The sequence below is a fragment of the Piliocolobus tephrosceles genome, chromosome 9, assembly GCF_002776525.5.
Source record: "Piliocolobus tephrosceles isolate RC106 chromosome 9, ASM277652v3, whole genome shotgun sequence".
NCBI lineage: Eukaryota > Metazoa > Chordata > Mammalia > Primates > Cercopithecidae > Piliocolobus > Piliocolobus tephrosceles.
This window is the reverse complement of record NC_045442.1, coordinates 78,301,164-78,323,429: the sequence shown is the minus strand read 5'-3', so window position 1 is coordinate 78,323,429 and position 22,266 is coordinate 78,301,164. Positions and strand designations below refer to the sequence as shown.

Here is a 22,266-nt window from a genome sequence, read left to right as displayed (position 1 = left end):
AGGAAGGAAGGAAGGAAGGAAGGAAGGAAGGAAGGAAGGAAGGAAGGGGGGAGATAAGAAAAGAAGAGAAAACAAAACAAAACAAAGGTTTCAGATTTACTGAAAAATTGGCCGGGTGTGGTGACTCACGCCTGTGATTCAAACAAAACAAAACAAAGGTTTCAGATTTACTGAAAAATTGGCCGGGTGTGGTGACTCACGCCTGTGATTCCAGCAGTTTGGAATGCTGAGGCGGGCAGATCACCTAAGGTCAGGAGTTTGAGACCACCCTGGATGACATGGTGAAACCCCATCTCTACTAAAAATACAAAAATTAGCCAGGTGTGGTGGTGTGTGCCTGTAATCCCAGCTACTTGGGAGGCTGAGGCAGGAGAACTGCTTGAACTCAGGAGGTAGAGGTTGCAGTGAGCTGAGATCATGACACTGCACTCCAGCCTGGGCGACAGAGCAAGACTCTGCCTCAAAAAAAAAAAAAAAAGATTTACGGAAACATTGAGAAAACGGTATGGAAGTTTTCCTTATACTCCACACCCAGTTTCCTCTATTATTTCCACCGTAAAGTAAGATAAAATTATATTACCTCCTATGTTAATATGGTATATTTCCCACTGTGAATGAAAGAATATTGATAGGAAATTATCAACTAAAGTCCATAGTCTACTCAGACTTCCTTCATTTTTACCCACTGCCCTTTTCTATTCCAGGATCCCCTCCCGGGTACCACATTTTATTCTGTTGTCATGTTTCCTTAGCCTCCCCTTGGCTGTGTAAATTTCTCAGATTTTGCTTGTCTGTGATGACCTTGATGGTTTTAAAGGGTTCTGGGTCAGGTATTTTATAGGATGGCCCATGATTTGAATTTGTCTGGTGTTTTTCTCACAATTAGATTGGGTTTATGGGTTTTAGGAAGGAAGACTACAGATTTAAAGTGCCCTTTTCATCTTATCCTATCAAAGGTACATAATATCAGCATGACTTATGATTGTGAATATTGACCTTGATTATCTGGCTGGGGTAGCGTTTGTCAGATTTTCCTACCATTTAGTTATTCTTAGTTCCTTCTTTCCATGTGTACTCTTCAGGAAAGAGAAACAAGGTCACTATGCGCAGCCAACACCTCAAGGATTGAATATCTACATAAATTATTGGAAATTCTGCATGGCAGATTGGTCTCTTTGTCTCATTTATGTATTTATTCAGTTATTTAATTATATCAGCATGGTCTCATCAACATTTGTCTCATACTTTCAGTTATAATACAAAACTGCTTTATTTTGTTGCTCAAATTTTTTCAGCTTTGGCCATTTGAAGTGCTTTTGTTGGCTCCTGTGTCCCTTTGACATCTACCAATCAGTGTAATCAGTGTGAGTTTTGTGTGTGTGTGTGTATGTGTGTGTGTGTTTATTTGTTTTGTTTTTAGCTCTTCCTTGCTTTCTGGCAGTATAAGATGCTCCAGGTTCGTATAGGTAAATATATATTTCTTGCTTTAACCCTAGAATCATCCATCTCTCCAAGGAAACCAAGCTGCTTTAATTGGCGAATGGTATTACCAACCAAGGTCTGGCACTGGCTGTGCTCATGTTACTGAGGTCATCAGCTTTGTAGTTGGTAAAGCATTTTAGAATTGCCAAAGTGTGGATGCCACCCATTATTACACTGCAACCTGATCACAGTTCTCAGGAGTATTGTGACCCTACTGTACCACTCAGGAAATTAGGTTCTGGCAGGTCAACACCAAGTCCAAGGTATCAAATCTAGTTTATGTTAAAATGAATTAAATGTTTATAAGATGTTTCCCAAGTTTCACTGTACTAGATCCTGGCTTATAATAGTAAGTAAGCATATCGGGAACTTTCCATTCTTAATCTTACAATCTAACCAAGGTAGAATTTAAAATATAAGAACATATGTAAATATTCTAAAAATGGTTGGTCCTTTAAAGGAAAAGTACCCAGCACTGGAAGAGTGAATGACAGGAGCACTGACTCACAACACAGAGGGGTAGAGGGGGCTTCATGAAAAACAGTGAATGTGAAATTTAAGTTGAGATCTTGAAATAGTGAAAGCTGGGTAATGAACAGGGGCTGTTCTTCAGAGACAGACAAGTGTGTAAGTAACAAATGCAAAATACATTGAATTGGAAAGAAGCTTGGCATGTTCAAGAAACTAAAATAAGATCATGAAGGGAGAATGTAAAGGGGTGGATTGTTATGCAGGGATGGTGAGGTTTAGGCACAGCCAGATGAAGCAATCCTTGTAGGATAACCAAGGTAAGAATTTTTTATTTTATATTATTAGCTATGGAATGACACTAAAGTTTTAAAGCAGTTAAATGAAATGATAAAATATAGGCTCTAAACACATTATTTTGACTTATGTGTGGTGAATGAATAGGAAAAGGAGCAAGACTGAATTGAAGAAGACTGATTAGAAAAATATTTGGGCATTTGAGTAAGATGATAGTGGCTGAGTCTGATGTGTTTGAAGTGAGAATGAAAAGAAATGGAAGGATTGGAGAAGAGCCATTTATAAGGTAGCATAAAAGGTGGGAGAGTGAGCTTGAAAGAAAAACTAGTGAGATTGTTGAGCAGGACTGACAGCTCAGTTAGAGATGACCTGAATATATGTCATAAACAATACAGCCAAGCTCCCCCACTGTGTGATTATCTACAACTTTTTGGTTGTCAATGTGGAGAAGGTTGATAGGAAGGTTCATCTTGTGGGTTTGAAGTAGGAAGAGAGCAACTAACATTGGAATCATGGGAACCAAGCAGGAGTGAAAGGAAAGTTATGTTCCCAGGGAGCTAAGTGTTGAGGGAAATTGAGAGTTTCGTGAGGTCAAAGAATATAGGAGGTATTTGAACTAACCAGATAGTAAGAAAGGGTGTTTGATAAACAAATGGATCATGTTGACATGGAATATTAGAGCTGATACAGTTGTTGGTGTTGGAAAATTCCAAGGTGTGATGATAAAATGTGTGGCTTAGATGAAGTGAAGAAGGTGGCTGGAGATGAGGAGGTGAAGGGAATGAGAGATCAGGGTGTTGGATGAAGTGGTTCTGTGGATGCTGAAGTCTGTTATGCTAATGACTGTAGAGAAGGAGGCTTTGGGCGATGTTCTAGTCTTTAGTGACTGAGGAGGAACATCCACGGTGTAGTGGCTAAAATAAGTCAGAAGCAAGAAAGTAATACAGCCAGGTGTGAAACTCAACGGAGCAAGCTGGAGCCAGAGGCATTATTCTGTACCCACTATTTTAAGATCATTGTTAGTTTTTGGTACTTATTATACTCTCCATTCCAGAAACCTTGAATAGAAAAACTGAGGGCTCATAGATAAATCTTAAGGAAAAATTTAAACTCCCTCAGCCTAGGCAGTTAGTTATTCTATACCACCACACTTTGGAAATAGAAAAAAAAAAGTGAATCCAAATCCTCCTTTTATTAATATCATTAGGAGCAATACTGTACCAGATATGGCACACAAGTTTTCAGAATCTCGGTGTCCTCATTTGTAATATAGTGCTAAAAATACTCATCACACAGAGGTTTTTACGAGAATCACATAGAAGTAGGCACAGGAAGTACCTAGCATAGAACTGAACCTTTCCAATGCCTCTGTTTTCCCATGTGTAAATGGGGTTAATAATAGCATCCATATCATAGAAAATTTGTGAAGACTAACCGAGCCAATGTAGGTAAAGGTCTCAGATCAGCATTTGGCACAAGGTGAAATTTATATCAGCACTGGCTATTTTTATCACTAAAGCAAACACAAGGGAAGAAAAAACTTTGTACCCAATTGAGCAATGTTTGTGCTGAAATCATTTGTCTTCATTCATGGATTTAAATAATTTTTCAGCAAGAACTCGGTGATCCCGTCTTCAAGGAAATTAATTAAATGGATAGAGAAAAGGGGTCTTGAGAATCTGAATCTCTGTGCTTGGCCCCTGAGCTGGCTGGGAGCCCACAGGAGGCCTCAGCCTCTGAGTCTTGCTTCTCTGTCCACAGCACCATGCAGGGCAGGGTGGGTGGGGTGATGCCTTCCCCCACAAGCCCCTGATGGGCAGTGTGGTGGGGAGAGGCAATGCCCCCCACCCCACACCATTGCTCAGGGGCCTTCCTCTGGAGCCGGTCCTCCTTACCTCTGCTGGAGAGATGTCAGGCTAGGAAGCCCCCCACAGGGAGATTGTACTGCCAGAAAGCACCCAGGCCTGCAGTGATTGGAGTTAATTGGCCTTTATTCAGTGTCAGGGCTGCTCTGATCTGCCTCATTAACCCTGGTGACCACATGGTGCTTTTTAATGAAGATCACTACCTTGCCCAATTCTCAATTTAAACAAAGGCACCTTTGAAAATCTCTAAATCCCACACTGATCAATTTCTACTTAGAAAAAAATCAAAGTGTTCTCTGCTGGGTGGTCAGGAGCGGCACCAGGATCTACCACCTTCATGCTTCTCAGGCCAAGCAGGTGACAAGACTGTAGTCAGGATCAGGAAGCAGCTCAAGACTCAAGGCAGGAGAGTGCAGCACTGAAGCCAGGCAGTCTGTGAGGGAATCCCAATTGTCTTCACTGCCAAGTGGAGTCAGAGCTACATGAAAAGCCTCTTCTGTAGCTGTAGGGCCACTGCACATTAGAAGCTTCCTGTCGCTCTGCAGGACAATGGATTTGGAGGATAAGATCCTTCTTAGGAAGCAAGATTCATGCTCTTTTAATACCGAGGGAATCAGAGGGAAGATGGTGAGGAGAAGCTTGGGGTCATCCCTCTAATGAGATAAACAGGAAGAGAAGGAACAGCTCCCAATGCCTGTAGGCCCAGTGGGTTGTTAGAGGTGAGAACTAAGGAAGCTTTAAGTGCCAGGATAGGATAGAGTGGAGAATACTTTCACTATTCATAGCCATGACATTCTTCTCCAGGTTTTTGTAGCAATGTAAGTCCAATGTCATCAGATTTTTGGGTATTTCAAGAGAACCCAGGAATTTAGATTTGCGTAAAGTCTCACTTTTTATGTATTATGTCAAATGCAGCCTGGCATCTGTCTGATTGAGGCCTCTGAGCTGCAGCAGCAGACTCATGCCTTAGTTTCACCTCTTTTAATACAGCATCCGGTAAGTATAGACTAGAGCCAGACACCAGGCAAAGAGCTAGGTAGTTGTGATCTGCCTTCAAGTGTCTTGTGACGTAGATGGGGAGTTTGGACAATTAAATTATCACTGCTATGTGATGTATGCAAGGACAGGAATTAGCAGAGTCTTATAAAATGGTATAAAATTCAGTCCTAGACAGTCAGGGGTCAAGACCAATGTGGTCTTGATAGCTCAGCAGAAGTTATTCTTTTTCGATTTTTGTTTTGGTTTTTGTTTTGTTTTGTTTTGTTGTTGTTGTTGTTGTTGTTTGAGACGGAGTTTCACTCTTGTTGCCCAGGCTGGAGTGCAATGACTTGATTGTGGCTCACTGCAATCTCCACCTCCTGGGTGTTCAAGCAGTTCTCCTGCCTCAGCCTCTGAGTAGCTGGAATTACAGGTATTTAACACCATACCCAGATAATTTTTTGTATTTTTAGTAGACATGGGGTTTTACTACATTGGCTAGGTTGGTCTTGAACTCCTGACCTCAGGCGATCCACCTGCCTCAGCCTCCCAAAGTGTATACTTCTTATTTCTACTGTCTTCATGCTTAAATACATCCCAAGAAAAGTCAAGCACAAAAATAAAAGTTAAACAAAGAAAATTTTTTTAAAAACTTTCCATATTGATATATTGACCCACAAATTTTGTGGCGTATTTTCTTTGTTCTGTCTCTAGTGAATACTTGTTTCAACTCCTGAAATTTTATTTCCTGGGTTGTCTTTGTAAACTACTCACGGGTCAAATGTTATGAGATAATTCCACCTCATGAACAGGAGTTTAGCTTCATTCACCGTGTGGCTCTGGGGGATAACAGGCCGGGACCTCTGGAGAGGAAGCATTTCTTATTCTGACAGGTCACCTGAGACCATTTCTACCATCGCTGTGGAGTTTATATTCACACTGAGCTTAGAGGGCCTCGTTCATTCCGGCAGCAAATGTTTTTGGGTGCAAAATGCCTTGCTGATAAGGTTACCACACTGACAAAAATGAATCAAGTGAAGGATAAATTGATCTGAATCTTAACCTAAGTCAAATGCAATAGAAAAAATTACTTTTGAAAAGATGAAAGAATGTATTGCAAAAGCCAGTAGGGTTCTGACAGTGCTGTTCCATGTGCTTAGTAAACACAAGCGTGCCTCTCAATTTCAGACTCAATCTATGTTTCCCACACCACTCAGAAGCAAGTGTGGGACGTGTGTTTTTCCTCCAGAAAATGCTTATTTTTCCCACTTCTGCCAGACAAGTGGGTCAGGATGTGGTTATTCATTATTTATTTTTACTTTCTCACTCAACAAATGTTTACTATTTATTTTATTTTTAATTCAACAAATATCCAATAGTATTTGCTACTACGAGCCAAGAGTTGAATTTTTCAGTGTATAAACAACATCTAAATCCGAAAAGATGGTGGGGGTGGGAAAAGAATCTCCATAAGTACCCTCTTTTCCTGGGGACCAACCGGGGTAGCGGCCGGTGCAAATGAGTCTGCTTAGCAAGCACAGCAAAAAGGGAAGTGAATATCCAGCTCTATTCTCACATGGAAATCAACATGAATTCAATAACCCTTCATTGAACATCTGTCTACTGGATGTAATATCCTGTGCAGGGAGCTGGAAGGCCATATAAACGCCTTCCCCAAGGAGTTTATAATCTAGGAGAAAAGATAACATGTACATGAATAAAATACCAAATACAGAGATATGGGACCAAAAAGAAACCTAAAATAAAGACCTTTACTTAATAGTTTCAGAGAAGACAGACTTATGCTTTAGCATAGAGGATTGCAAAAGGCATCAAGGGTCTGGTAGCCTTTGCTCTGGGTCTTGTGAATGGCAGGTAGGATTTTAATGGAGGTGGAAGGAAAGCACAATTCTAGAAAGTAAGGAAAAAACGGTGGGGAAGGGAGACATCTGTACTAATATTATACGGAGACTTGCAGACAAGCCAGGAAATACAAACCAGGACTATTGAGAGCCTGATTAAAATTGTTAGGCAATATAGAATGCAAATATGAATGTGAAACAGCTTAGTAACATAAACTAAGCTTTGTTTTAGAATAATTTGACTGCTGTGTACAGAATGTACTGGAAGCAAGTTATCTAACAGCAGGGAGACCACTTAAAATGATGATGATCATAACTAATATTAAAACAAAGACAGTAATGGCATCACTTATATTGTACTTACCAAGGGCCAGGAATTATTTTAAGCATTTTTGAATGTAGTAACATATTGACCCCTCCCATTCATCCAAAAAATAGATACTATTATTATCCCCACTTTACCAATAAGAAAGCTAAAAGCAACTTTACATGCAGATGGTCACCCAGCATGGAAGGGCAGAGAGAGGTCATGGACCAGGAAGGCAGGCAGGCACTTGCTTCACCTCTCCACTCTGCTCTCTCATGGAGGAGCCAGTTCAACATCTTGGTGAGAAATGATGACAGTCTAAAACTGAGGAGTCACAGTGGGAATGAAGGGGGCAGAATTTACACATAGGGACTGGGAACCGAGGGAGTAGACAGAGGAGACCAAGCAGCTCTCACAAAGGTAGTAAAGTGACATGCCACAGTGTAAAGGATTTCAGAAACAAAGAAATTATTCCAGAGAGTTAAACGGTACTGAAAAGTCAAAGCAGATTAGAATTTTGAAAGAGCTAGTGAATGGACTAAAAGGAATTCCTTGGTGCCTGTTAGGTCAGTAGTTTTAGAGCAGGGGTACAGGAATACATTGCAAGCGGTGAAGAGTGGATGAGTAATAAGAAAGATGGGCCATTGGACAGAGATGATTCTGTTCAGATTTTCATGGTAAAGAAATAATAAAATCAGAAATAAGAGTATGTGAAATTCTGATGGAGTTAAGTAAATGATACCTTTGCTATTACTACTATTACTATTATTATTGTTGTTATTGCTAGTTATCAAGGTAAATCTTCTTTGCAGAGAAGGTAGGTAGAATGAAAATCAACAGTAAATAGAAGGGAAGAGAAAACACATTTTGATTATTTGAACAAGTATATGAATATATCTGAATGGACAGTCTCAATGCTCATTATAAATTACTAGAAATATCCAAGTGGTAAGTACCCTAGAGGGCTGCATTCAGATTCTGGTCTGAATTTTCGAGGATTCACCCTAAGGTTTGGTTTAAGCATAATAAATTCTCATTTTAGAATGAGACAAATCCCTATATTCTAATGTTTTTCTGGGGGAATAAGTATCAAGTATTAGATTTTGGTAGCTTGTGGATCATGAAGCAACTTGGACCCTGTAATGGACTGAAGGTTTGTGTCTCTCCAAACCCATATGCTGAAATTCCAACCCCCAAAAGGATCACATAAGAAAGTGGGACTTGTGGGAGGTAATTATGTCATCAGTAATAGCTCACATAGGCAGAATTAGTGCCCTTATAAAAGGAATCCCCAAGAGCTCTTATTCTCTTTCTAAGAGGGGACACGCGAGAAGATGGCCATCTGCAGCCCAGAAGAGAGCCCTCACAGGAACCCAAACATGCTGGATCCCTGGTCTCAAATTTCCCAGCCCCTAGAACTGTGAAAAATAAATTTATTTGCTATGAGCTACCCATTCTATGGCACTTTGTTATAAGCCCAAATTAACTAAGATATATCCTAACATCTGTATGGACAGCCCTTCATAAGGTGCATCCTACATGACACATGCTGAAATAGGTTCACTGGATTGGGCAGACATGTTAGACCAGCTTTGCTCAGGAGAACAATGCCATAAGCAATGTTTCCCCTCACTTCCAAGGGCAACATCAAATTTTCAGCCTCTTTTAATTTCTGCAGCTGGCACTGCAGCTGAGGGGCCAACAGCATTACAATCATTTCTGACAGTTCCTGGTCCTTTATAGCTTACAGCAGGTTTTCTCATCTGCAATTTTAGCGTACCTTATAACAGTTCTCTTATGTAGCCAAGGCAGAGGGTGTGATCCTGTATTAGGGAAGTGAAAAACCAGGCTGAGAGATGTATCTCCTTGCTCAAGGCTATTCACATAGCAGGTGGGCCAGCATTTACACTCAGACCCAGTGACTCTGAATGCTTTACTCTCTGGAAAAAAAAAAAAAAAAAAAAAAACACTCCTTCTAAATACCAGTTCCTTCTCTTTTTAGTAAAACCAAAACATGCCATCTTGTGATTCAGACTAAGATAATTTCCCTTTCTTTTTTTTCTGCTGTAAATGTGTTTGACCTCTTAGACATATTTAACCCCTCTTTTGGTCAGACTTCAATTATTGAGATTTATATTCAGTTGTTTATGCCAAAGCATTAGCATATCCCAGATTTCACTAGTAACCAGGAAAGCAGTAATTATACCGTTTGCCAAAAGAGTAGGTGCCCTCATTATTTATGTCCGGGAAAAAAGTTTGTTTAGATTGTTTTCATCCTTCGTGTTTTCTCTTTAGTAAATAGTTATCCAGCTAAATTATTCATCACATCATCAGAGTGCTTCCTGGAGAAAATTCAAAAACATGTTATAACACCCTCAAGAAATGCACATCAAAGTCTGAATGATTACTAAAGCACAAAAATGGGGCATATCAGGCATTTTGCAATATGTGAAAGCAAAATAGGCCAGTCTGGGAATGATCTCATATCACTGTCTTCAGAAAAGGAAGATGGTCACTGCCTCAAGTCTTTTCTTTTTAAAATAAACCAATTAACACAGAAACTGCCTTTTACATACAAGTGTAGACTCCACAGAGTAAGCAGTTATATGTGAAAACTGCCAGGACAAAGGGGGACTAACCTCAAACATTTATTATCACAAGATCTTATCCTCTAGTTCTCATTCATATGTCGTACTTTCCTGAGGAATAAATACCTGAGTGTTTCACAATATATATCTAGTCAAAAAAAAAAAGCAGACGACTGGGAAAAAATCAGGCTAATGCTACAATCACTGGCATTTGCACAGATTTTTCAAAGTGTGAAATAGGATAAATGTATTCTAACGTACCCGAGAGCAGGGCAAATTACAGAATGCTGAAATAAATAGCTGATCAAAGGAGAATTTTATTAATGATTTCCAATATTTTTCAGATTTTCTTTATTCTTTATCTTCTCAAAAATGAGAATCCCTGTGTGGTTAAATTCATGTCCTAGTCCTTAAGTTAGAAAGCATCGTACAAATAACAGTTGCTATTAATTGAATGTTTTTATTATATCAGGTACTTTACTTATATTATTAGCAATTTTTTAAAAATATTGAAAGCTAAGTGCCATGTTTCTCTTTTTATAGTTGTAGAAGGTGAATCTCAGAGAGGCAGAATAATCCAGTCCAGATGACACTGGCCCTAAGAATAAATCCAAGATTTAAATCCATGTGTGTGGAGTTTTCTCTGTGTCTGCTCTTTTCACCAACATATATAAGTCTTTTACATCAGGGGTCCCTAACCCTTGGGCCATGGACCTGTATTGGTCTTTGGCCTGTTAAGAATCAGGCTGCACAGCAGGAGGTGAACTGCAGGTGAGTGAGCAAAGCTTCATCTGTATTTACAGCCACTCCCCATTTCTTGCATTACCACCTGAGATCTGTCTCCTGTCAGATGAGCCACAGCACTAGATTCTCATAGGAGTGCGAACCCTATTGTGAACTACACATGCAAGGGATACAAGTTAGGCTCACCCTGTGGGAATCTAATGCCTCATAATCTGTCACTGCCTCCCATCCCCTACATGGAACCCTCTAGTTGCAGGAGCACAAAGCGCAGGGCTCCCACTGATTCTACATTATGTTGAGTTATATAATTATTTCATTATATATTACAATGTAATGATAATATAAATAAAGTGCACAGTAAATGTAATACACTGGCTAGGCGCATTGGCTCACACTTGTAATACTAGCATTTTGGGAGGCCAAGGAGGGCAGATTGACTGAGCTCAGGAGTTCGAAACCAGTCTGGGCAACAAGGTGAAACCCTGTCTCTACGAAAACACAAAAAATTAGCCAGGTGTGGTGGTGGGCGCCTGCAGTCCCAGCTACTCGGGAGGCAGAAGCAGAATTGCTTGAACCCAGGAAGCGGAAGTTACAGTGAACAGAGATCAAGCCACTGCACTCCAGCCTGGGTGACAGAGCGAGACTCCGTCTCCAATCAATCCATCAATAAATAAATGTAATGCAGTTGAGTCATCCTGAAACCATCCCCCACTCTCAGTACCCCCTGGCCCGTGAAAAAACTGTTACCCACAAAAATGATCCCTGGTGCCAAAATGGTTGTGGACCGCTGCTTTACATCATTATACATACTAATAGAACCCTTCTAAAGCAAAATACTTTTGAGAATTCAAAGTAGAGAAGAAAATACAAATAAAATAATTTAGATTGAGAAGACCACCTATTCCATCGTCCTTATTTTTCTGACTAGGCAATGGCACTCCAAAAAGATGAAGTCAACTACCCAAAAATAGTTCCAGAACCTGGGTCTCCAGAATTCTAATTCAATGCTCATTTGGCTCACTCCCCCACCTTTCTAAATTCTAGATTTCTCTTACAATCTACAGAGTTGATGCTATGGTTTTCATAAGTGCACTGAAGAACGTAACAGGTAGATTAAGGTAATAATCTTTTCAAAGAGCTCCGAAATTATCTGAGCTTCAGATAAAATAGCCATAATTAGGTTCCCTGCCAGGTGAACAGCATGAATGCTATTGTCACTGTCCAAGCCATGGGAAAGAGTTACAGGACAAAGGAAAAAAATCACAATGGTGTCTTTCTAGGCTTTTAGGTAAAATGCCTGTTGATGATGGAAAGAACACAGGATTCCAAATTTCCTTCCCAGAGCTCATTAAGCAACTATCTGCACACCTTCTTTTTTTGACTATTAATCTCCTTGAACCGATTCAGAAAAATACATTATCATAATTAACATTAAAACAGTCTAACAAAAATTTCCAGGCAGATCTTTACCTCAAGTGGAAATTTCTCCTACTAAATGCTATCCTTGAAAATATCACTAAATCCTGCATAGCAATTTCTCTCCTTTGCTGTATGATGATATAGTTATTGTGCCCAAAAGAAAAGAAATATCAATTTTACTTACCATCAGAGCTCAGTTAGCAGTTTCCTCAAAATTAAAAATTTGTGTAGTAGCTGGAAGTCAAATCTATGTTTCTTTAAAAAATTAACTATGGGAAAGTTGGAGTAACTTATTTACTTAACCTTTATATAATCATGACAATTCAGACTGAAAGACAGTTATTTTCCTTCAGAATATGAATACATTGCTGCAATTTCTTCTAATTTCTGGGAACACTGTTGAAAAGTGTAGTCATTCTGAGTACTAATCATTAAGATTTCACTTAATCTTTATTTCTGAAAACCTTAAAATTTTTGTCTTTAACCCTAGTATTATGAATTTTCATAAATATGAGCCTTCAGCTTGTCTTTTTAAAATTTTAAATTGTGTTGGGGCACTCATATTGTAAATTTAAGTTACATTTTCTTTTATCATTTCTTTGATTATGTCTTCTCCATTTTCTGTTTACTTTCTGCTATTAGAGATATTTCTATTTATCAGTAATGAACGTGTTTCCAATACGTTTGCATTTACTAGAAGACTGTTTGATTCTTTGCATATTTTGATGTTTGCATATTTACTAGAAGGCTGTTATATTTTTCACATATCCAGTATTTTTACTTCTGGTTTGATTTCTTGTTCTGACAACATATGACTTTAACTTTGGAGTGGGTCTCTTTTACATGCAGTAAAAGTTGTATGAAGGAAATGTGTGAAGCTCAGCAAAGCCCCTTCAACACAGTGCGCAAGAAAATTTTGTGGGAGGAAATAAGTACACAATGCTTTCTGCTGGAGCGTTTTGCTTTGTTTGCTTTTCTTAAGGATCAAGTAGGTTCAACCTCAGGCTTAAGCAGGATCTCTAAAGGGAAGTCCTTAACATTTTCTGTTCAAAAGGGTCAGACTGTAGGTAGAAACTCAGGCAAGGAGTATCAGTGAGAAACAGACAGTGCGTTTGCCAGTAGAATTCCCTTTCTAGCAAATCAAAATTTGTAAATAAGGCAGAAGTGGCCGGATGGGTGGTGAATGGGTTCCCTGGCTGTGATGTACGGAAACACAACATTTGGGAAACACGTGTACTTCACTTTCTCTTTCTTACTCTCTCTCACACTCCCACCCTGTCTCTCCACCTAATCTCCTCCACAAGAATTCCAAAGTCTTCTACAATACAAGTAATTAGTTCTTTCCCCAGTTTTGAATATGCAAACCTCTCCAGGTCTCAGCTAAACAATAACTTCAGCTTCTGCACTCCTTAGAATGTTGTACCTATAAATGACTTTTTTCTTATTATTTTATAAATAAATCATTTCAAATTGACTACATTTCACTTAGCACATAGTGGTTACTCAAAGGGAAAATACAAGCCCAATAGAGGGGCAAATATCATTGTCTGTTGTATTTACAGAAATGTTCTTTGTCCCTAATACATTTTCTGGGCCTTGATGGGTACTCCATAAAAATACTCCTGAAACTGCAGGTTTCTAACTTTCCTGGAGACATAATTTAGACACCATCTTTTGCAAAGGATATTCACCCTAAATAATTTAGAATTTTATGACAAGAAAATTCCAGACGTAGAAAACAAACAAAACAGGGGACATATACAATTGAAGTTGGATTGCATTTCTGAGTGTCTTCTTAAAATATCACTTGTATTGCACATGTTCTAGTTTTTCACATCCCACTGTTAGGAAAGGCTTACAACAAATTATTTTAAAAGAATATCATTCACTGTATAAATGTTGTACAGTTTTTCCCAGATAAAAATATTTTCCTTATGAAAAAAAGAGCTTATTGTTTCTTTGAAGAAACATGTTAATATAAACTGTATCAGCCAGGTATGTGCTGTGAATTTACATCAAATAATCTTCAATTTGGTGGGTTTCTAACTGTCTCAGAGTCATATGGTGAGAAGGATCCTTCCAGTCCACTCCGGGAAATGTTACTGAGCGGCTGTCTGTTGCTTTACACAGATGGTAATTGACAAATATGTATATTAGGAAGACTTTGCAATGTACTTCCAAAAGAAAAGTCATTCTTTAATGCCAAAATATTCCATTCTTGTATTCTAAATAACTGGGGGCATTTAACCTCCATTACTTAATATAATTAGTTTGACACTGATATAATTAGTAACCACCACAAAAGAACAAAGATTACAAGATCACTGTAAATAAATGCCAATTATTTTACTTCTCTAAAGAAATAAGGACTTACCTCTTTTGCCATTAGTCATAGGCAGACAATTTAAAATGTATTGTGTGCTAAACTAGCTAGTAATAAAATAAACAATGTGTCTTTCTTATGGTTAATGTTTAGCTTAGTTGTCCTTAATGTAAGAATCTGGGAATGGTGATGGAGGACAGAAGGAAAAATTTTTAAAAATTAACAGCTGAGGGCCCAGTTAAGCTAGGCACAAAAGATACCCCTTGCATACTGTCAGATACAGACATTTTACTGATAAGGACACAAGTTTAGAATTGTAATTCAGCTAGATTCTCAAAGTAGGAAATGTCAGAGCTGAAATTTGATCTTCTGTGTGGCAAACTCTCCTATACACTACTGCCCCCCTCTCAGTTATGACAAAGAAATTATCTTTCAGTGTTATTTTTATACATTTTATTATTTAGATGTCATCTATAATTCAAATGCAGTGTTGTCTTTTGGCCATTTTTTGTCCTCACCCCTTAAAGTATATCGCTTCTCTAATGTTCATAGAAAAGTATAAATTATTCTAGCTCAGAGAATCAGCAGGTGTCTTATTTTCTCCCAAAAACTCAAGGAATTTCATCTCCAAAATGTGTGCACCCTTTAAAAGAACGTTTCCTCTTGCAGTTTGTCTCTACAGCATTTGCTTAAGAAAGTTACAAAATTATAAGAATAAAACATTGTAACAGGGTTTTTAAAAAAAAAAAAAAAAATCTGGCTTCTACTTGCCTATGTCATAATGTCGTTAAAAATAAAATGACCTCCACAAAATTGGAGCATTGAGCAAATGAGGGAGAAGAAAACTGAACCAATAAGAATATCATTAATAAAAACTGACAGAAGTCTTCTCTAAACACACTTGTATCAACATTCATAAAGAAAGATCTAATGGCATCCCATTTGACTGAAATCCAAATCTATTGAACTTTCAGACAAAGTAAATGGCCTATTTATTCTGGAATGAACTACAAAATCAACTAAGCATTTCACTTGAGGCCATCTTCCTCCACTAGATTGTCCCCTGAAATAGCATCAGACATTTCTCTGTGGACACTTGAGTGACTGATTGAAAAGTCTTTTTCCCCTAATGGAATTAGGAACCATTTTGGAATCTTCATCTTCCCTTCAGTTCTACCTCATATTTCAAAAATTCCATTCTTCAAAAATTCTTAAGCAATCATCATTTAGTGGAACATAATTCTATTAAAATCATATAATGCCACAATAAAACATGCATCTTTACGTATCTGAAATCTACACTTTCATGTTTGTATTTGGAAAAGAAAGAAAAGTCTGTTAATGATTATTTTTTGTTCCAAATGCATATAATTAACCAATTCTAATAAATTATCTTTAATAGAGAATTTCTCCTTAATTTCAGTTTTCCATTTAAACTGATATAGTCATATAATATTATATTGATAGTGGTATATTAATTGCTGGAGGGGAAAAGTGTTATTTTTCCTTTAACTCTTCAATGTAAAATCCTATGTCATGTCAGTTCCAATGAGAACTCTAGGCTAAAGTAGAAAGAACAAAAGGAAATGTGCTTTTACAGACTCACATAAATAGGAAAAATTTTCTCTGATCAGATTCAAAACAGATATAAAATGTGACTTGCACTCATTTTAAAAATGCCAATATTCTCTATTATGAGAAAGGCATTATAATATTAAGTGTCATTTTTCTTTACCTAGAAGTTAAAAAGAAGTTTCTTTTTGTGAACACAATACAAAAATATTTAAACTATCTCACTGTTTAATAGATCATATTATAAATACTGGCTCACACTACATGTCAAAATAAAACTGGAACTAAACTCATAGCAGATACAAAAGTGGAATAAAAAATCTAAATCTAAGATGTAAACCAACAGATATAAGAAAAAACCATGAGAAAATATCTTTATGACTTGAAGGAAGTAAAGAACTTTTAAAGCAAAGGCAACAAAAAACAAGCAAAAAAAAAAAAAAAAAACCATAGATTACAGAATGAGGAAGTATATTTGTAATATTTAAGACTGACAAACTAATAATGCTCATAGGTAAACAGAGATGCTTAAATTAATTAGTAATCAGATAAATTAAAACAACAATAAATATCATTTACACCAATTAAATTGGCAAAAAAAATGGTTGTAAAGACACAGAACAATCTTTAGATAATATGGTGTAACCTGGCCAGGCGAGGTGGCTCATGCCTGTAATCCCAGCACTTTGGGAGGCCAAGGCAGCTGGATGACCTGAGGTCAGGAGTTCGAGACCAGCCTGGCTAACATGGCGAAACCCTGTCTCTACTAAAAATACAAAAATTTTCCAGGCATGGTGGCACATGCCTGTGATCCCACCTGGGTAACAGGGCAAGACTCCCATCTCAAAATAAATAAATAAATAAATAAATAAATAAATAAATAAATAAATAAAAAATAAGTGGCATAGGCCTTATAACAGAGGAATTTCATAATTAGATATCCTATATCCTATATATCTCAAATAAATAGTTGCGTAAGTCTATGTGAAAATATGTACTTTAGCTGCAGAGTCATTCATGATGGTAGAGGGTTAGAAGAAAACAAGTTTTCCATTACTGGAAAGAATTATGCAGCAATGAGAAGTGATAGATTATATGCTCACACAACACTGTGAGCTGAAAAGCAGACTGTTTAATCATAAAAGTGGAAACTAGCATGAAGTAAATAAAAATGCAAGTAAGAACACACACAAATCCAAATGTACACATTATATAGATTAGAATGGTTGCCTCAAGGTTGTAGGGGAAAGGGAATGGAGAATGGGGAAAAGGGTTGGGGGAGAGAAAGAAAAAGAACTGGATGATGCAAAAAGACAGAAGGCAGTCAGCAATGAAAAGAACCTGAACTTTGATGTTTAAGAAACTTGGAATCAAATCCTTACAGTCATTTACTACTAATGTGACTCTGATCAAGGGACTTTTCTGTATGACTCTTTCCCCACTGGCAAAATTGGGATAATAGTAACCTCATGGATAATGATTAAATGAGTAAAAACTTGATATTTTACGTACTCAATAAGGACTTTTTTTTCTTCTTAAGCTTTTTTAGAACAGGCATTTTATATTTGCCTGTGTTATAGGATTGTTATCCTTATTGATGCTTAGAATGTAGTCTGAATTCAAGTTTCTTTTGCTGAATTCTAAAATGGGAAAACAACACTACAAAAGGAATATTCAAGAGCTATGGGCAAATTCAGGCTTTGTAAAAGCATTTTATACTTATTAAAATCAAAATCCTTGTTTTGCATATCATTTTGAGATATGCAGCTAAAGTAGAATATTAACTTAATTAAGATTACTACCAATATATTAAAATCAGTATCTTCAAATTGAAGATTACAGAGAAATACTGTGATTGCTGAAAGATATCTTAACATGTTTCTTTTACAAATTGTAACCTGAAACCAACACATTTTCTTACTACATTTTGCTGTGCACTAAACCTCAAAGAGAATTCTCCAAGTTCTTTGAAAATTAAAATGTTAAAGAGTAAAGCAACAAAATGCTTTTACTTTGTCCTGTTACTAGATTTGGGAAAAGCATCATCTTGAGAGGGTCTTATCTTCTTAGAGTAAAAGTCATGTAAGAACCTGTGTTCATTTTTCAAATCATTGTTATATTCAGTCTTCTTAGGAAATATACATTTCTATTTACAGACCAGAATTTCAGCCAGCCATTTATACTGTAAGGAAATAGGCTGGGGAGAGGTAAATTCGCCTAAAATCATTGTTGATAGATCAAATGATTGATTCATTCAAGAATAATATATTAAGCACTGCTCTATAGCAAAAAAATGCACTGGGGCTGAGCATATATGAATGAATGAATGAAGTAGACATAGTTCAGCCTTCACAGAGTATACAAAGTAATAGGAATGTCAAACAAAAATAAGTAAATGCTATTTATCTATCTGTCTATCTATCTATCTATCTATCTATCTATCTATCTATCCATCTATAAAATTACAAATTGTTGTAAGCATAAGCAGGAAAAACAGGATTCTAAGAAAAGGAATGACAAAAAGAACACAGTATTCATAGAGATCTCCAACAGTATAATTTTAGCTGACACCTGATGGATATAAAGAATGACTTTTGCAAAGAGAGGCAGAAAGATTTACAAGGAGGAGGCATAAAATGTTCAAAGGTGCTGAGGCAGAAAATAATTTGGTCTTTAAAGCTACTGACATCAGTTCATGGGACCTTGAACCTGGTATACTGTGAAGAAACTCCAAGATATGCAATTAATTTAGAGGCATCTCCATGACAGCCTGTAGACCACTGTATAGGGATCTGATATTATGTCAATCTTCATGACAAATCATTAGGAGTTTTTGAAAACACATTGTCTGATATATGTGTTTAAGAGTTCTAGATTTTTTTTAGGCCGGGCGCGGTGGCTCACTCCTGCAATCCCAGCACTTTTGGGAGGCCAAGGCGGGCGGATCACAAGGTCAGGAGATTAAGACCATCCTGGCTAACATGGTAAAACCCCATCTCTACAAAAAATACAAAAAAACTAGCTGGGCGTTGTGGCGGGCACCTGTACTCCCAGCTACTCAGGAGGCTGAGGCAGGAGAATGGTGTGAACCCGGGGGCAGAGCTTGCAGTGAGCCCAGATCGTGCCACTGCACTCCAGCCTGGGCAACAGAGTGAGACTCTGTCTCAAAGAAAAAAAAAGTTCTAGTTTTCATATGGAGAAGGAGGTAGAGGGCAGCCAGGACAAAGATTTTTCAATCAGACCAGGAAAAAGAAAATCATCATTTGGGTCAAGCAGATGACTGAGAAACTAAGTGAGAAGTGGACAGAGTAAAGATTTCTGAGGCCTTAAGGATGGAGGAAACAGCAATAATTACTCAGAGTTCTGGCTTCCACAGTGTGGCAGATTATAATGCAATGTATAAGGATGGCAAAGACTGAATGCGGGGATCAGAAATCACGGGGAGCAGGAGATTTAAAGAAGCACCCTGGCTTTCATACCCCTAGAGACTACAATTCAGGTAACTGAGAAGCAGGGCTTCCTTTAGCAGTTTGGAGTGGAAGTCACAAGCCTTGGCTGTGAACAAAACCGACCTCTACTGACCACTTACAGTGACTTATGGGCTGTGCCAGCTCCTTCCAGTTGTGCTTGCGATCTCATTTACTTCTACTACAGTCCTGGAAGGTAGCTGTGATTAGCTACATTTAAAAGATGAGGAAATTAAAGGTTATCTTTTGTATCTTGTTCAAAGTTCCTTGGTAACTGAGAGTTAAGAGTCTAACATCTAACTAACTAGGCACCCTTGAGTGCCTATAATGTTACTACTCTGTGATGGAACTGGAGATCTGATGGTGAGAAAACTATTCATATTATCCCTACTCTCCTGGAACATAACGTCCAGATGACAAAACACAAAAGTACAGTGTCCAAACATATCCTCAATTTACTGATTAGAAACAGTGGACACATGAAACTATTGAGAGTAAGGTGTGTGTGTGTGTCTCTGTGTGTGTGTGTGTGTGTGTGTGTGTCTATGTGTGTCTGTTGTATGTCTGGAACGGATGGGGCGCATGCTAAATAAAGCTCATCATAGATCCAGTTCTACTGTCATCTACGAAAAGCAAGGAGGCAAGTCTCTATTAATGTAGAGGCACAATGTGGACTCATTCATGCATGATAAAACGTCTACCAAATGACATACACTGGACAAGTTTCCAGGTCAGTAGAAGAGGCACAATCCCAACTACTATGCAGCTCAGAGCCTAGCAATCCGTCATTCTCGTAATACAATTTTCTTTACACAATGTCACCCAGTAGGCTAGATTAGCCATGCACATACATGATTCACATACAAGGTCAAAATGCTGTGTGCTAAGAGAGATAAAGCACCAGGTGAGACAGAGCTCTATGAGAGATAAACTGCTATGGACGGCAAAACAATATAGGCCTTAAGAGCAGTGGGAGATTACTTGGGATGGAAAGGTCACAAAAAGCTTTCTTTATCGATTAAGTAAATGCCTGGAACATAATAGGGTCTGAACTAAATGATACTGGAAGATGTAAACAAAATCCAATTTTCCCTGAAATTAATTAATAATGCATAAATAGAGATGTTAGAAAAATAGTTAAACTGTCCTAATACTGTATCTAAGGCTCAGAATAAAGAAGATCATACTCTAGTCCAGAGGTTGGCAAACTTTTCCTGCAAAGGGGCAGATAAGTTATTTTTCAACTTTGTGAACTCCACCATCAATATCCATCAACTCAGTGCTAATATTTTTGCAGGAAGACAGTCATGAACAATACATACATGAATGGGTGCAGCTGTGTTCCAAAAAATTTGTTGCTTACAAAAACAAGTGGCAGGCTGGATCTGGCCCTCAGGCCATCGCTCGCCAACCCCTGCCCAACTCATTGCTCCCCAAACTTAATAGAATTATCTGTCACTCAAGTTGCTGGGAATGCAAGGAAGACACTGAGTCTAATTAGGATATTTCACACACAAAAATCATTGGAGAGAGCAGTTGTGAGTTGAGACTGAAATGAAGCCCCCTCTCTTGAGTGTTTCTGCCAAAATAAGAAATATAAACACATCCCGATTACAGAGTAACATGACAAGCATGGCTGAAGGAAGAAAGTTATCAGTGGAGACCCGCTACATAGCATGGTCACAGCCACGGCAGGTAAGGTGAAGTGGAGACAGCCTTGTCAGCCAGCCATCTCAGCTCTCTTTCCAGCCTCTCCTGACTTGACTTGGTATAAAGATCTTAATGAGCTGAAGCCACTAATAGAAGCTCAAATCCCAGTTAACTTTTACGATGCTGTCCCTGCTGTGGCTCTCTCTCATTTTTCTCTTTCATATTTTGTTAATAATGATTGCCCTATTTTGAATAAAATATCGTAACAAATTGAACTTAAATCATTCATTCAACAATTATTTATTGGGTATGTCCTGTATGTTCCTACCCTTGAGTGCCTATAATGTTACTACTCTGGGATGGAACTGGAGATCTGATGGTGAGAAAACTATTCATATTATCCCTACTCTCCTGGAACATAACGTCCAGATGACAAAACACAAAATAAGGTCACAAGTAAATATAACTGCAACAGTGATCAGCTGCTTTGAAGGAAACAAACTGCTGAAATGGAAAATACTATAGAAAGGGAATAATTTAGACAGAGTAGACAGAGACAGTTTTTCTGTGGAGATCTTTATTTAATTAAATTTCCTTTAAATCAAGACCAGGAAAACAGTTCCAGAAACTGATAAAAGACCATTGGTATTGGAGCGTGATGAATTGCGGAGGAAAGAAGAGTGAAAAAAATTTTGTTGGAAAAACCAGAGAAGAGAACAGGTTATGCTGGGAACGCGTTTAGATGTAAGGTTTGCATGTTTCATCCTCAATACAGCTAGAAATCAGTGAGAATGGCTTTGAGCTGGGGAGTGATATAGTTTGTTTTACCAATATTAATCAAAAATGGTTTGTACAGCAGCTAGGAGTATAAACGTGTAGAATATGATGGGGGGAGTACTGTGACAGAAAAGGAATAAGATGAAAGTGGCTTGCTTGGTGCAGGGTGGTGGTGGCAGTGGCAGTAGAAGTGTAGGGAAGTTGCTGAATTTGAGATTTATGTTGAAGGAAGAACCAAGTTTTGTGGAAGGGTGGATGGTTAAAAGGTTCTTAAGTGTGGGTGTGAGTAAGTGGTTGTGGGGTAGGAAGGGAAGGGTAATGGAATTAAAGAAGCCAGTGGTTTCTGGTTTGACCTCCTGGTTGCCTGATGGTGCCATTTACCTTGAAAAGGAAGACTGGGGGAGAAGAAAGCATGGGGAGGAGAACCAAGAGGTAGGTTTTGGACATATTTGAAAATTCATGGGGGC

At 38.0% G+C, this 22,266-nt stretch overlaps 1 protein-coding gene across 10 annotated transcripts in view; it reads right to left on the bottom strand.

The window, feature by feature from the left end:
• Window positions 1-22,266, bottom strand: part of NRG3 (neuregulin 3) — a 1,116,221-nt gene that overhangs the window by 733,260 nt on the left and 360,695 nt on the right. The gene's annotated exons all lie outside the window — the stretch shown is intronic.